General features: G+C 52.3%; 1 protein-coding gene and 2 long non-coding RNA genes across 3 annotated transcripts in view; 1 reads left to right on the forward strand and 2 right to left on the reverse strand.

Moving 5' to 3' along the window:
- The window catches only part of LOC130679201 (uncharacterized), a 138,377-nt gene extending 124,955 nt beyond the window's left edge, over positions 1 to 13,422 (reverse strand). The window contains exon 1 of the long non-coding RNA XR_008992279.1: positions 13,029 to 13,422. This is a non-coding gene — a long non-coding RNA (uncharacterized LOC130679201). The remainder of the gene's footprint in view (positions 1 to 13,028) is intronic.
- The window catches only part of LOC118929734 (uncharacterized), a 289,885-nt gene that overhangs the window by 218,978 nt on the left and 56,248 nt on the right, over positions 1 to 14,659 (forward strand).
- On the reverse strand, positions 5,005 to 11,672 carry LOC130679204 (uncharacterized). Its single transcript, XR_008992282.1, has 3 exons — positions 10,458 to 11,672; positions 7,588 to 7,679; positions 5,005 to 7,133 (listed from the first exon to the last, which is right to left on the reverse strand). It is a non-coding gene; the product is annotated as an uncharacterized LOC130679204 (long non-coding RNA).

A 14,659-nucleotide genomic window follows, 5' to 3' on the forward strand; every position in this document is an offset into this window, starting at 1 on the left:
ATGAGAGCTGAAAGGTTCTTCATTAACTACAAGAAATGTCACCAAAAAGTCCTTCATGCAGAACGAATAGGAGAGCACATAAAAATCTGGATCTATACAAAGGAATGAAAGTAAAAGAAACAGGAACTACGTATTTTGTCTTATTAGTTAAGTCTCTTAAAAGGTTAACGGAGTATTTAACTACAAATAACAATTTGTGGGATCGGTACTACTGTGAGAGTAAAGTGCAACAACACGGCAAAGACCAAGAGGGGAGAGCTGGAGGGAACTGTGAGCTCCTTATAGTCTAGTGAAATGACAGATCACTTGAAGAAAAACTATGATAAACTAAAGGTGTATAGTATAAACCTTAAAGCACCCCTTAAAATGACGGTGTCATAGCCAACAACCCAACAAAGGTTACAAAATGGAATCACAGAAATGCAATGCACTGGAAGGAAGGAAGACAGAGAACAAAAAGGAAACAAAGAAGACGGGACAGACAGCAAAGACAACAGACCACAAGCTACCCACTTACACCAATAATTGTGTCAGATGGAAGCGGTCTCAACACCCCAGTTAACAGGCACAAATGGTCAGACTGGATAAAAAGGAAAGACCGAATCACATGCTGTCTACAAGAAAATCACTTTATGACTGCCCTTGTAATGTTCACCATGTAGCTTATTCACTATGTAAGAATTTGTTCTGCATGTAAGAACTTGTTCGTTATGCTTCAGAAGACTGCAGACTGACGAAAATTAGGCTTGGGGTGGATTAATGATTGTGCATTGAGCATTGACTCCCCTATACAGAATTTTATTGTTGTTAACGACCATTTGATCAATAAATATGAGAGATGCCCTCACACAAAAAAATAAATAAGTAACCGGGATGTAATGTATAGCATAAGGAATATAGTCAAAATATTGTAACAACTTGGTATGGTGATAGCTGGTGCCTAGAATTATCATGTATAGAAATGTTGAATCACTGTGTTGTACACCTGAAACTAATGTAATACTGTGTGTCAACTACCCTTCAATAAAAAATAATTACCTAAGAAGAAATAAATAATATCCTTAAACATTAAAAAAAGAAAATCACTTTAAAGAGAAAGATGCAAACTAAAAAGTAAAAGGATGGAAAAAGATTCAGCATGCCCAAAGAAGTCTGGGGAGGCTCTATAAATGCCAGAGAAAGTCCATGTCAGAATACTAACAGGGACAAAACAGGCCATTTCTCAACGACAAAGTGGTTAATTAACCAAGAGGATACAACAGTCTTCAGTGTTTACATACCTAACAATAAACATGAATCAAAAAACCGGAGGAACTGCAAGGCGAAATACACAAACCACAACTTGGATCACAGTGTTTTGGTGTCTGGAAAAATCACATGCACCAAGTTTTCCTTAGGCAGCAGGCCCTTGGCTTACATAGGCACCAAGAAGAAGCCACACATTGCGATGAATTCAGGGTTGTCATTAGGAAAGCTGTCCACAATTGTGTGCTGAATGAAATAAGCCGCATACACGCACACACCACTTTTGTAGCATTCCACTTAAATGAGGGACCCAGAAGAGCCAAAGCCATAGAGACAGAGGGGAGGATGGTGGTTGCCAGGGACCGGAAGGGAGACTAGACTGGGCAGGTGGTCTTTAACGGGTGCGCAGTGTCGATTTGGAGATGGGACAGTAGGGGGCAGCTGCAAAATTTCAAAGTGCTCAGTGCCGCAGAACTATCCCCTCAAAAATGGCTCAAGTGGTAAATTTTATGTTATTTTACCACAGTAAATACTGAAAAAGAAAACACGAGATTCAGATGCCCGGGTGAAAAGTAGAGGCCTGGAGCTCAGGGGGAGCCGCCTGGCTTACGGCAGGCCTTCAAGTGGCTGATGTCCGGGCTGCGTCTGTGCCCGCGTGCGCCCCCACCTTCACAAAACATCCTCCTGTGTCCTGAATTGGACGTTTTCCCACTAAGTCTTTTTGTGCATGTGACATTTTATTCATAGGATACACAAGAGATGGTGACACATCTGGCTCAAGCTGATACACACGATCAGAAGTTTTATACAGAGAATAGACTTTCTTCATTGGCATTGAGGGGCAGGCTCTGGGAAATCCATACACTTGCTGAAATTGTAGGCACCATTTGAAGTGGGCGTGAGCACGGATACCACAGTCTCTGATTCCGGGTCCTCAAAATGTTCTCTTGGGCTCAGAGGTGCCTGAGGGGTGAGGATGCGTCCCTCTGTACAGAATCCTGAACCTAGTGTCAGTGAACACTGAGCACAAGAGCTCTGTTCTGCCAAGTGCTTTAAAGTTAACTTTTGAGTCCAAGTCAATGTACCTGGGATCTTTCTTACATACCTACGTCACTCTTGTAGGGCTGACTGTTTCTGCTTACCCTGAATTTCCTAGCCACTCACTAGACATGCTCTGTAGGAGAACGTGACAGAGGGCGAGAGTCCACCCGTGTGTCAAGTGGAGAGTGGAGAGGACACGTCATCTGGGGGGGAGGGCTGAAAGGTGACCTGGACGGCTCGAGGATCATCTTGGCGGATGGTCAGACCTTGGGCCAGTGGCAGGAGACATTGTTTGCCCCTGTTCGGATTGGACTGGCAGTTGCCTGTTTTTCCTTCAAACTGGTTGCTAGGTTGCAGCAACCTATGACCTCACGAGGGTTCCGACCCTCCTGGTTGGCAGGTGCTTGGCAGCACAGGTAGCCAGAAGCATCTTCGCAGAGCTTTCTCCACTCCTAGCGTCTCCTCAGCCTGGAGTAGGGATAACGGGCTCACGTTCAGTGAGAATCCACAGGAGGAGTTTGGACAGGGTCTGGTCCCGGAGAGGGCAGGAGTTGGGGACAAATCATGGCCAGCGTTCCACCGAGTTCCCAGGCCGTGAGCCAGAGGCCCCGGCCCGGCCCCTCCGGGCACCCGCCGGAGGTGATGCTGGGGGCAGAAAGATCAGGGCCGCCAGGTGAGGCAGCGGAGGGACGAGGGGCTTGAGGAGGGGGTGCCGACGGCAGGAAGGCCTACCCAGGGGGGCCTTGTGCGCAGGAAGGAGAGACTCAGAAGGCCAGGGACTGGAGGGCGAGGGTGTAGGCGTGGGGACAAGGCCACGGTCTGCGACAGCAGAGGCACTGGGGGCAGCTTGTCTTTTGGGGGTACTTGGAGTGGTGTGGGAGGGGAATCAGGGACCCCAAGGGATGAATCCCAAAGACAACAGCTGGACGCTGTCGCCTGGTTTCTTTGCCCAGCAGCCCAGGCACACAGCAGCCCTCTGCCAGAGGGCTGCGGCCGGCGCGGGAAGCGGGAGAGGTCGGCCGCTCTCCAGGAGGAGTCGGAGGAGGAGGCAGCCCCGGGCAAGGCGGAAGCCTGGGTCGTGGACAGGCTGTGCGGCCTCAAGATGAGGCTGAAGCAACGGCGGGTGTCCCCGGTGCTGCCCGAGCACCACGAGGCCTTCAAAAGGCTGCTTGGTAGGGGGAACCCTGAGCCCATTCCCCTTGAGAGAAACTTCCAGCGACTATGCTTTTCCAATGGAAAAGAATTCCCTGCCAGTTGGTGACCTCTCTGCTCCCAGAGGACTCCTCCGGGGTCACTTAGAAATGGCTGCCAGTAAAGGAGAAGGATGGAGAGATGGCTGGGGAGGCGGCCACGGTCTGCGACAGCAGAGACACTGGGGGCAGCTTGTCTTTTGGGGGTAGTTGGAGTGGAGTGGGAGGGGACACGGGGACCGAGGGACGAATCCCAAAGACAACAGCTGGACGCTGTCGCCTGGTTTCTTTGCCCAGCAGCCCAGGCACACAGCAGCCCAATGCCAGCGGACTCCGGCCGGCGCGGGAAGCGGGCGAGGTCGGCCGCTCTCCAGGAGGAGTCGGAGGAGGCAGCCCAGGGCGAGGAGGACGCCTGGGTCCCGGACATGCTGTGCGGCCTCAAGATGAGGCTGAAGCGACGGCGGGTGTCCCCAGTGCTGCCCGAGCACCATGAGGCCTTCAAAAGGCTGCTTGGTAGGGGGAACCCTGAGCCCATTCCCCTTGAGAGAAACTTCCAGCGACTATGCTTTTCCAATGGAAAAGAATTCCCTGCCAGTTGGTGACCTCTCTGCTCCCAGAGGACTCCTCCGGGAACACTTAGAAATGAGGGAGGATTAGGCCAGAGGCAGAAGCAGTCTGCACTCGGCACACGAAAGCTCTGCTTCCACTGCACCCCTGAGGCTTTCATATCTAAATGCCTCCGTCAGCGTGCGGGGTGCTGACAGGCCATTGGGCGCGCTGATGTGACCGTCAAGGGAGACGATGCCTTCCTGCACGGTGATGGAGCACCACCTTCTGTAGGATCAGACCTGTGCACATCACCTACTGACACCTGCCCCCGCACCCCCAGCCACCAAAGAAGGCTGGCACCATCTTTCTGGCCCAATGAGTGCACCTCGGCCTCCCCACCCCGAAAGGTCCCGTCAGGAGGCACGGCTGCTCACTGCTCAGCCCTGCTCCGGCTGTCCGTCTAACCTGTGCCTCTCTTCCCAGGGGACCCTGTTGTTAAAAGATTCCTGGCCTGGGACAAAAATCTGAGGGTATCTGACAAGGTAACTTTGTCCACTGACATGTGTTCTCTCTCCAGCATCTACCCTGGGGGGCTGGAGGGATGCCTTCTGAACCCACAGTCTCGCCTCCCTCTCCAACTCGGTGCCTTGTCCACACTGCCCTTTGCGGGGCCTGGAGGCTCCTTGCGTGTGAATGGGCAGCCCTGCCCCCACCCCCACTCCCCTGGGGTCCGCCCCTTTGGTTGTGACTGGCAAGTCCCTTGTCGCCTCAGCCCTGGGGACTCCCCTTTGTGCTAGCTTATCAAAGACCCTTCTGATGGCAGCTGTCCTAGATACCCGGCGTCACACCGGCAAAGCCTGCCATCCAGGAGCATCCTAAAGTCCCTCTCCCCGCACGGGCGGGGTCTGCCCCCAGCCTCCCCCTCCCTCACCCCTCCGTCCTTCTTCTTCTGGGATGTGACCGCTCTCCTGTGGCGTTCTCCTCTCCCTCAGTATCTCCTGGCCATGGTCATAGCGTATTTCAGCCGGGCTGGCCTCCCCTCCTGGCAGTACCAGACAATTCACTTCTTCATAGCTCTGTGAGTATTGCTGTCAGTGGCCGGCCGTCAACGTTCAGTCCTCCGGGAGGGCGGAGGGAGGGGTGTGGGACTCTGACGTTGCATCTATTTGCTTTCTCACTCCACGTGTACCGTTCACTTTGGTATGCGAAGGACAGGATTATAACAGAGCGGTTTCTATACTGCTGTCTGTGGAGACAGACAACCCTAACACCACTTAAAACACGGGAACAAACGAAGGACCACATAAAACCCTCCTAAGAGGAGGGACAGAATGGGCACCACGCTGTCCCCACGTGGCCAGGCTTGAGACCGCACCGCCTCCAAAGCCTCGGCCGCTCACCTGCCCGAGTCCACATCGAGTGGACCGTCGTCCTCTGGGTTCCCAGGCAGACGCCACAGTGCAGGCCCTCGTCATGTGACACAGACCGAGCGTAGGCACTCCCCACCCGTGCTTCCTACAAGGCTTTACGTGCCCCAAATCCTCCGAGAACACATTTCTAATGCTCCCCGCCCCTCCTCAGCAATGTCACCAGCTAAGGGGGTTCTAAGCCGGGGCCAGCCTTCTCAGTCTGAACTCAGCCGTCCCCACAGTCAGCATCACACTTGCTTATGGTCCTCATATTGCACTGCTTTGTTCCAATGCTCCGTCTGAAATCCCTTCCCTCTGTGTTCACATTGTGTCTTCTGACTTGTAGGTGTCTTTCACACACATATATATTGGAAGAAAACGACCACTCCTTAAAGTCGGTGCAAAGAGCACGACTGTTACCACGCCTCCCCTGGCCCCCTAACTGTGGTCCCCCAGTAGCACATCAGCTAAAATCCTAGTGCCATGTCACGTTCTGGGTAATAGTTACTTCCTGTCACCCCCCTCCCCTTCTCCAAACCATCAGACCAGACACCGCTGCAGGCAGGTCTTGTCAAAATATCCGCATGTTCACAAAGCCCTCAGCACGCTACTTTGCGTTGCAAACGTTTAAGTTACACTGAGTCCATGAGGCGATCGGTATGGCATTTGACTGTGAGATAAAAGCATCCATCCATCCATCCAGTGAAATCTTGTAGACTGCATTCCGTGCCAGGGACTAGGAGGGCTGGGAGGAGAGCCTTGAGAAGGGCACGTGGCACCCATCCTCCAGCCTGAGCCCCGTGGGAGGGAAGCTATGACTACAGAAACCGGCTAGTCAGTTCCTGCCCTCTGGACGCCTCCGCAGGGAGCCGCAGGGTGTGCACATACAGCCGGTTTGAAGGGCACAGGGCAGATGATGGGGACATTGCATGGAAGCTGCCCTGCTCGCCCTCAGGCCTCCCCGAGGGCCTTTGTCTTCAGCATCCAGGTGTGAGAGGTGCCCTTCAGGTCCCTGCCCCGCAGTGGCTTCTTGATGACTGCGTGGCCCCGTGTGGCGCTGGTAGGGCTCCCGTAGGTCCTCTGTGAAGATCAGCCTGGGCCTCTCCTTGGAAGCTGACCTCGGCTGGGGATCCTTCCCATCTTGCTGCTGACCAGCAGCCCGATGTCTCTCCCCAGCTACCTGGCCAACGACATGGAGGAGGACGACGAGGGCCCCAAGCAGGCCATCCTTTGGCTCCTCTACGGGAACAACCGTGCCCGGCGTCTCCTCTTCCACCAACGGCGAGTCCAATTCGCCCAGTCCATGGGCTGGAGGGCCTGGGTCTCCCGGGAAGAGTGTGAGGAGGTGCGTGAGCAGCTGGGATCTGGGGGCGGGGGTGCCGGACGGCAGTGGGGGGAACACGGGATCGTGGGATCTGGAGGCTGGGCGAGGAAGGAGGGGCCACCTGAGGCCAGAGCCACCTGCCTTCCAGATCCAAGCGTTTGACCCAGAGCTCCCGGTGTGGAGGCGAGACCGCAGCCTGCTTGCTGTGTGAGCGCTCCCGGGACCCCGGAGGCCTGGTTGCACCGGCCCGAAAGAAGGGAAGTCTGGATCCTCGGGTGTAGACAGAGCACCTCGTTGTGTCGACTTAGGAAGTCACCCTTCCAGACGCTGACTCCGCTCCCAGCCACAGGCCGAAGACACATGCAGGTATGACCCCTGCACACAACCAGAGGGGAGGGCGTGATCATCCTGGGTGATCGGGAGCCATACTGCCCGTCACTCAGTCCACTGAATGCTCTACCCCTCTCCGTCCTCTAACACCCATATTGTCTTAGTCCTAGGACAGAAAGTCACAGCCCTCCACTTCGGGGGCTGCCCACGAGAGGAGCCCTGTGTATACCAAGCATCTTCAGGTATAGGGGCTTCTCCCTGCTGATAAGGACTCTCGCCTACCAATGGCTCACGGGCAAGTTCTTCTTGCTTGCCACTCATATACGTCACTTGCCCAAATAAGCACTGGAGATCTCCACTCAAGGAGATAACGGCGATGGTGCTATGCTGCTGCAAGTTTGCGCCCCCATTTGGCCAGCGGAGGCGTCTGTGCCATGCCACTCCCTGACGTTTGGGTCCAGTCTCACACCCACCCCGCGAAGGGATAGGCGGTTATTACCTTGGTCGGGGCTGTTCCGGTGATGGGCTCCATAGCCAGCAAGGCGTGATACACAGAAGCCAGTCGCTCCTCTGTTAATGGCTACCAGACCTCTGCTCCTTTCCATAATTGTGACCAGAATCCAACAGGTTGGCATGTCCACTTAAGCCACTGCCAAAGGCCCCATCCATAATCATCTCCGTTTACATGAACATCTAGCTCCCAGGGCCTTCGTGAATCCATTACACTCAAGGACTATAACGGCCTTGACTGCTTGCTTAGTAGCAGTGAACACAGCTGCACAGGTCTCATCACGGTCCCACCTGATGCCCTTTTGTACCGACTGCTATGAGGCCTTCAGAAAGTGCGGGATAAACACCCTCCAGGAGCCCAAAACACCCAAAGACTCTTGCACGACTGACTGCCACAGTGGTAGGGGTGGGGTAAGCCTGGACGTCTGGGATAACTATAGTTTTACCCGACCAGACAACCCACAAGAACTTGGCACACAAACCAGGTCCCTGAATCATCCCTATCAAAATACCGACAGCATTCTTCAACAAAATGGAAAAAATAGTTCTAAAAGTCATAAGGAACAACAAAAGACCCCGAATAGCCAAAGCAATCCTAAGAAGGAAGAATAAAGCGGGGGGAGATGAGGGTTATGCTCCCCAACTTCAAGTTCTACTACACAGCCACAGTAATCAAGACAATTTGATACTGGCACAAGAACAGACCTGTAGATCAATGGAACAGGATAGAGGGCGCAGATATAACCCACACATACATGGCCAATTAATACATGATAAAGGAACGACGGACATACAATGGGGAAATGGCAGCCTCTTCCACAGCTGGTGTTGGCAAAACTGGACAGCTACATGAGAGAGAGAGAGAGAAGGAAATGGGACTGCGGTCTAATTCCATACACAAGAGTAAACTCGAAATGGATCAAAGACCTGAATGAAAGTCATGAAACCATAAAACTCTTAGAAGTAAATCATAGGCAAAAGTCTCTTGAATGTAAACCTGAGCAGCTTTTTCATGGACATGTCTCCTAGGACAAGGGAAACAAAAGCAAAGATGAACAAGTGGGACTCCATCCAAGTAAAAAGCTTGTGTACAGCAAAGGACACCATCAGTGGAAGAAAAAGGCATCTCTACAGTATGGGAGAATATATTCATAAATGACATATATGATAAGGGGTTGACAGCCAAAATATAAAGAGTTCATGCACCTCAACAACCAAAAGGCAAACAACACGACTAAAAAATAGGCAGAGGATCTGAACACACACTTCTCCAAAGAAGAAATTCAGATGGCCAACGGGCCCATGAAAAGATGCTCCACATCGCTAATTGTCAGAGAAAGGAGAACTTAAACCACAATGAGATATCCCCTCACACTGGTCAGGATGGCCACCATCCAAAAGACAAACAACAACACATGCTGGTGAGGATGTGGAGAAAGGGGCACCCTCCTACACTGCTGGGGGGACTGTAAATTAGTTCAACCATTCCGAAAAGCATTGTGGAGGTTCCTCAAAAAACTCAACATAGAAATACCATTTGGCCCAGGAATTCCACTCCTAGGAATCTAACCTAAGAATGCAGCAGCCCAGTTTGAAAAAGACATAGGTACCCCTATGTTTATCACAGCACTACTTACAATAGCCAAGAAATGGAAGCAACCTAAGTGTCCATCAGAACATGAATGGATAAGGAAGATGTGGTACATATCCACAATGGAATATTAGTCAGCCATAAGAAGAAAACAAATCCTACCATTTGTAACAACATGGATGGGGCTAGAGGGTATTATGCTCATTGAAATAAGCCAGGCGGAGAAAGACAAGTACCAAATGATTTCACTCATATGTGAAGTATCAGAACAAAGAAAAAAACTGAATGAACAAAACAACAGCAGACTCACAGAACCCAAGAATGGACTAAGAGTTACCAAAGGGAGAGGGATTGGGGAGGATGGGTGGGAAGGGAGCGACGAGGGGGGAAAGGGGGCATTATGATTAGCAGACATAATGTAGGGGGGAGCACGGGGAGGGCTGTACAACACAGAGAAGACACGTAGCGATTCTGTAGCATCTTACTACGCTGATGGACAGTGACTGTGACTGTAATGGTGTAGGTGGTGGGGACTTGATGATAGGGGGAGTCTAGTAACCACAATGCTACTCATGTAATTGTAGATTAATGATACCAAATAAATAAATGATTCCCTATCGATATGGAGATGGCCTACTTCTACTCTCCACCCCTTGGGAACACCTATTGATATGGAGATGCACTGAGGCCAGGTGAGGGATTCTGGAAATACTGCAATTTTACCAACAGCCTAATCCTCCAGAAATTTTTGACTCACAATCTCCTCGTGCCTCATCTTCTGCAAGGGCCCCCGTGTGAGAGAACTGGAGCACCGTAACCAGACCATTAACACAAAATCATGGTAATCCTCAAGCCGAGGATTCAGCTAGGTTCAAACTCCTATGCACATTAAGGCCATAGCTGGCCTGTTCCACAGGCGGTCAGCAGCTGAACGGGTAGGGAGTACACACAAGTCATGACAGGGAAGCTGCAGCCGGGGGGGCGCATACCAGGCCACAAGGACTGTGGAAGAAAATAACTTTAGGGGCGGTAAGATACCTGCTTTAATGACAGCAGCAGAGGCAAATCTTGTCCATCAGGTAGAATGCATGCAAGAGAGGGGTCCTGTGACTGGACAGTGGCAGGAATGGGATCTCGTCCTGGTCTAGTGTACCAGACTTTCACGCCCCTCCCTGTGCGAGCTACAGATGGGTCAGTAGATAGGGCTACGGGAGGTACATGCACCGGCCATAAAGATAAACCTAAACTTCCCCATAAGATGCTCCTACCTCCGGGACGTATTGGGTACACTACCGCGATCTCTGGAGGCCAACTCTGCTATTACTCCAGGGACACGCAGGAGGCCAGCTTTCAAGCCTTCTCCCCAGGGTGCCAGACGGGCCAGTCATCGCTGGTCCATGTGTTGAAATGTTCAGGACCACGTCCGCTCAACTAAAAACTCAAAATAGAGATAGCATTTGATCCAGGAGTTCCACTCTTAGAAACTTATCCTAACAAAACAGAATCACAGACCCAAAAAAGACATATGCACCCCTATGTTTATCGCAGCATTATTTACAATAGCCAAGATATGGAAGCAACCTCAGTGTCCATCACTAGATGAAGGGATAAAGAAGATGTGGTACATATATACAATGTAATATTAGTCAGCCATAAGGAGAAAACAAATCCTACCATTCACAACAACACGGATGGAGCTAGAGGGTATTATGCTCAGTGAAATAAGCCAGGCGGAGAAAGGCAAGTATCAAGTGATTTCACTCATATGTCGAGTATAAGAACAAAGAAAAAACTGAATCAGAACCCAAGAAGGCTACCAACAGTTACCAAAGGTAAGGGCCTGGGGAGGATGGGTTGGAAGCGGGGGATAAGGGGAAAAGGGGGCATTACGAATAGTACACATAGTGCAGGGGGCTGGGGCGATGGGCACGGGGAAGGCAGTACAGCACAGAGAAGGCAAGTAGTGATTCTATAGCATCTTACTATGCTGATAGACAGTGACTGTAATGGGGTATGTCGTGCGGACTTGGTAACGGGGAAATCTAGTAACCACAGTGTTGCTCATGTAAGTGTACACTAATGATACCAAAATAAAAAATAAACAATTTAAAAAGCGAATATTTACTCGAGTAACTAAAAATCATTCATGAAAGCAGTGATTTCAGTGTCAACCCAATATATTGTAAGTGTTTACAATTGGAAGGAAACATCATGAACCAGTTAAAATCTTGGTATCTGCTTCTAGACAGGAAATCCGACACAAAACCTAAAACTGCCAGGAACGGGTACAGAAACTCGAGTTTCACATCCAGGAGGCAAGGGCGAAAGGGAGCCAGGGAGCCTGGGTAGCGGTAGAGAGTTGGCACTCAAACACACATTTCCTCAATTTACTGGAAGGTACAGCAATCCCATCAACATAGGCACCTTTATTGCCCTAGTCCTAAAAACTCGTTTTAAAAATAACGCAGGACAGTGACTGTAATGGGGTATGTGGTGGGTACTTGATAACGGGGACAATCTAGGAACCACAGTGCTGCTCATGTAAGTGTATATTAATGATACCAAAATAAAAAACACATAAAAATAACGGAGGAGCCAAAAGGAGCCGCTTGGTCGGAAACCTACGCGAAATTCCTAACACAGCCTGGGCTGCAGCCGGCGGCAGGGTCGTTCCCGCCCATTACTATACAAACAGGTACCCGGTCTCCGGGCGGGGGACCTCGCCAGTGCCCGTCGCCCCTGGGCGGACAACTCTCCCTCCTCTCGCCACAGGACCTGTCCAGACAACAGCAATCAGCAGACATTTCACTGCTGACTGAACAAGAGGTAGAGAACAGCACAGAATCGCCCCCGAGATAAGCAGACATGCAAGCAGCTCACACAGATCAATAAACACTGCAACTGCAACGCCGGCAGCGGACGCGCGCGACCCTCGGCCGTCCGCCCCCTCCCCCACCCGCCTGCCACCCCAGACCAGCGCCCCACCCAAGCTCCATTACCCGGGAGCAGCGCTCCGCGACTCCGGCCGGATAACAACTTCCCAGAAAACACCAAAGAGAAAAAAAGGCGTCCACGCAGAGCCCCATCCTGGCGCGGAAAAGCAGCTCTCCCGGGCGAGGGGATCTGTCTGTGGTGCTTCCCCGTCCCTGACACCGGGTAACAACTCCGCAAAGGCACCTGCCGCCCAGCTCGCCGCCAGCTCCAGGTCTCCCACGGCGGCAAGTGGGTGCCCGCTCGTGCCCGGAGGGCCCGGCCGCCGCGCCAGCTCCCCACGGAGCGTGGACCGCAGTCCCGGGGCTCGCCTCGCCGTGGCCAGCCGGGACCCGAGGAGCGGGACCGCTGAGGGCCCCGCGCCTCCGTCCCGCCGCCCCCCCATCCGCGGGCGCGCCTCGCCGGCCGGTCCCAACCTCACCGCCGCCGGCGCAGCCCGGTCCGACCGCGGCGCGCTCCGCCGGGACCCGCGCGCTGACATGCAGCCCGCAGCCCGCAGCCCGGCCCGGCACGGAGGGGCTGAACAGTGGGCAAAACCCGCTCCGCCCAGACCAGAGAACTGGCCGGCCGCGTCCCGGACGCCCGCCCAGCGCCGGGGAGGCGGCGGCGGCGGCGAACCGTCCCGGGGGGCGGCAGCGGCGGCAGGAGCGGCCAGCCGGAGAGAGACCAGGGGAGGGGCTCGACGCCTCAGGGAGAGCGGAGCGGAGCGGCCGCGGCGCGGCTCCGGCAGCTGCGGCAGCGGAGGCGGGCAGAGAGCGCTCCCATCCCCTTGGCCGGCCCTGCTCTGGCCGCCCCGGCTGCCCGGCTTCCCCTGACGCCGCCGTTCCCCGGTCTCCTCCGCTACTCACCGTTGCTGCACCCGCCGGCTCGTCGGCTTTCCGCGCCCACACCTGGGCCGTCCGTCTGCTCCTCCTGCAGACGCCCCCATGCTCCAGCCACGTCCTGCGCCTCTCCGCACCGCACCTGGCTTACGACACTCGCGGCTTTACGACAGCACGTTCCTCAGACCTAGAGCCGCTCGCTCTACGGCGGGAACCTTGTTGCTAGGGAGAGGACGCTGCATCCAGCACGGAGGGAGGGAAACGTTCCCTCAGCTGTAGGGGATGCGGAGGGGACCGCTGGGATACTTCAGTGAAAACGACAAAACATACTGAGAAAGGGGGTGGTGGGGAGAGGGGGAAGGGTTAAAGGGCGTTATGATTAGCACACATAATGGAGGGGGGTCATGGGGAAGGCAGTACAGCACAGAGAAGACAGTGACTCTACAGCATCTTACTACACTGACGGACAGTGACTGCAATGGTGGATGGGGGGACTTGGTAATATGGGTGAATCTAGTGACCACCATGGCGGTCATGTGAATCCTTCATAACACTGAATACCAATGATACCTTCATAAAAAATAAAAAAACATTACCGAATAAATGAAGGAAGACTTGAATAAATGAAGAGAGGTGATGTGTTCACGTATTCGAAGATTCAGTTGGAAGACGGTTCTTCCTGTAACGGCTGTGGATTCAACATAATCCCCATCATAATCCCACAGGCACTCCTTCTGGGGTCTGCTGACTTCTTCAAAGGTCAATGGAAAGCCCCACCAACGGCCTACACCTCGAGCAAGGGAAACAAAAGCAAAAATGAACTCATGGGACTACATCAAACTAAAAAGTTGCTGTATGGGAAAGGACACCATCAACAGAACAAAAAGACTTCCTACAGTATGGGAGAATATATTTGTCTTTTTTTAAAATGTATTTTTATTAAGGTATGATTGATATACACTCTTAATGAACGTTTCACATGAAAAAACAATGTCGTTACTACATTTACCCATATTATCAAGTCCCCACTCAGGCCCCAATGTAGTCACTGAGCATCAGTGTAGTAAGATGCCACAGATCCACTATGTGCCTTCTCTGTGCTACACTGTTCTCCCCGTGATACCCCACACCATGTGTACTAAACATAATACCCCTCAATCCCCTTCTCCCTCGCTCCCCACCTGCCCTTCCACACCCCTCCCCTTTGGTAAACACTGGTTCCTTCTTGGAGTCTCCGATTCTGCTGCTACTTTGTTCCTTCAATTTTGCTTCATTGTTATACTTCACAAATGAGGGAAATCATTGGGCGTTTGTCTTTCTCCGCCTGCCTTGTTTCACTGAGCATAATGTCCTCCAGCTCGATCCACGTTGTTCCAAATGGTAGGATTTGTTTCTTTCTTATGGCCGAATAGTATTCCATTGTGTATATGTAACACATCTTCTTTGTCCATTCATCTACTGATGGACACTTAGGTTGCTTCTGTATCTTGGCTACTGTAAAAAGTGACGTGATAAACATAGGGGTGCATATGTCTTTCTGAATCTGAGAAGTTGTATTCTTTGGGTAAATTCCAAGGAGTGGGAATCTGGGTCAAATGGTATTTCTATTTTTAGTTTTTTGAGGAACCTACAGATTGCTTTACACAACGGTTGAACTA

This window comes from Manis pentadactyla, chromosome 10 (assembly GCF_030020395.1).
Source record: "Manis pentadactyla isolate mManPen7 chromosome 10, mManPen7.hap1, whole genome shotgun sequence".
Lineage (NCBI taxonomy): Eukaryota > Metazoa > Chordata > Mammalia > Pholidota > Manidae > Manis > Manis pentadactyla.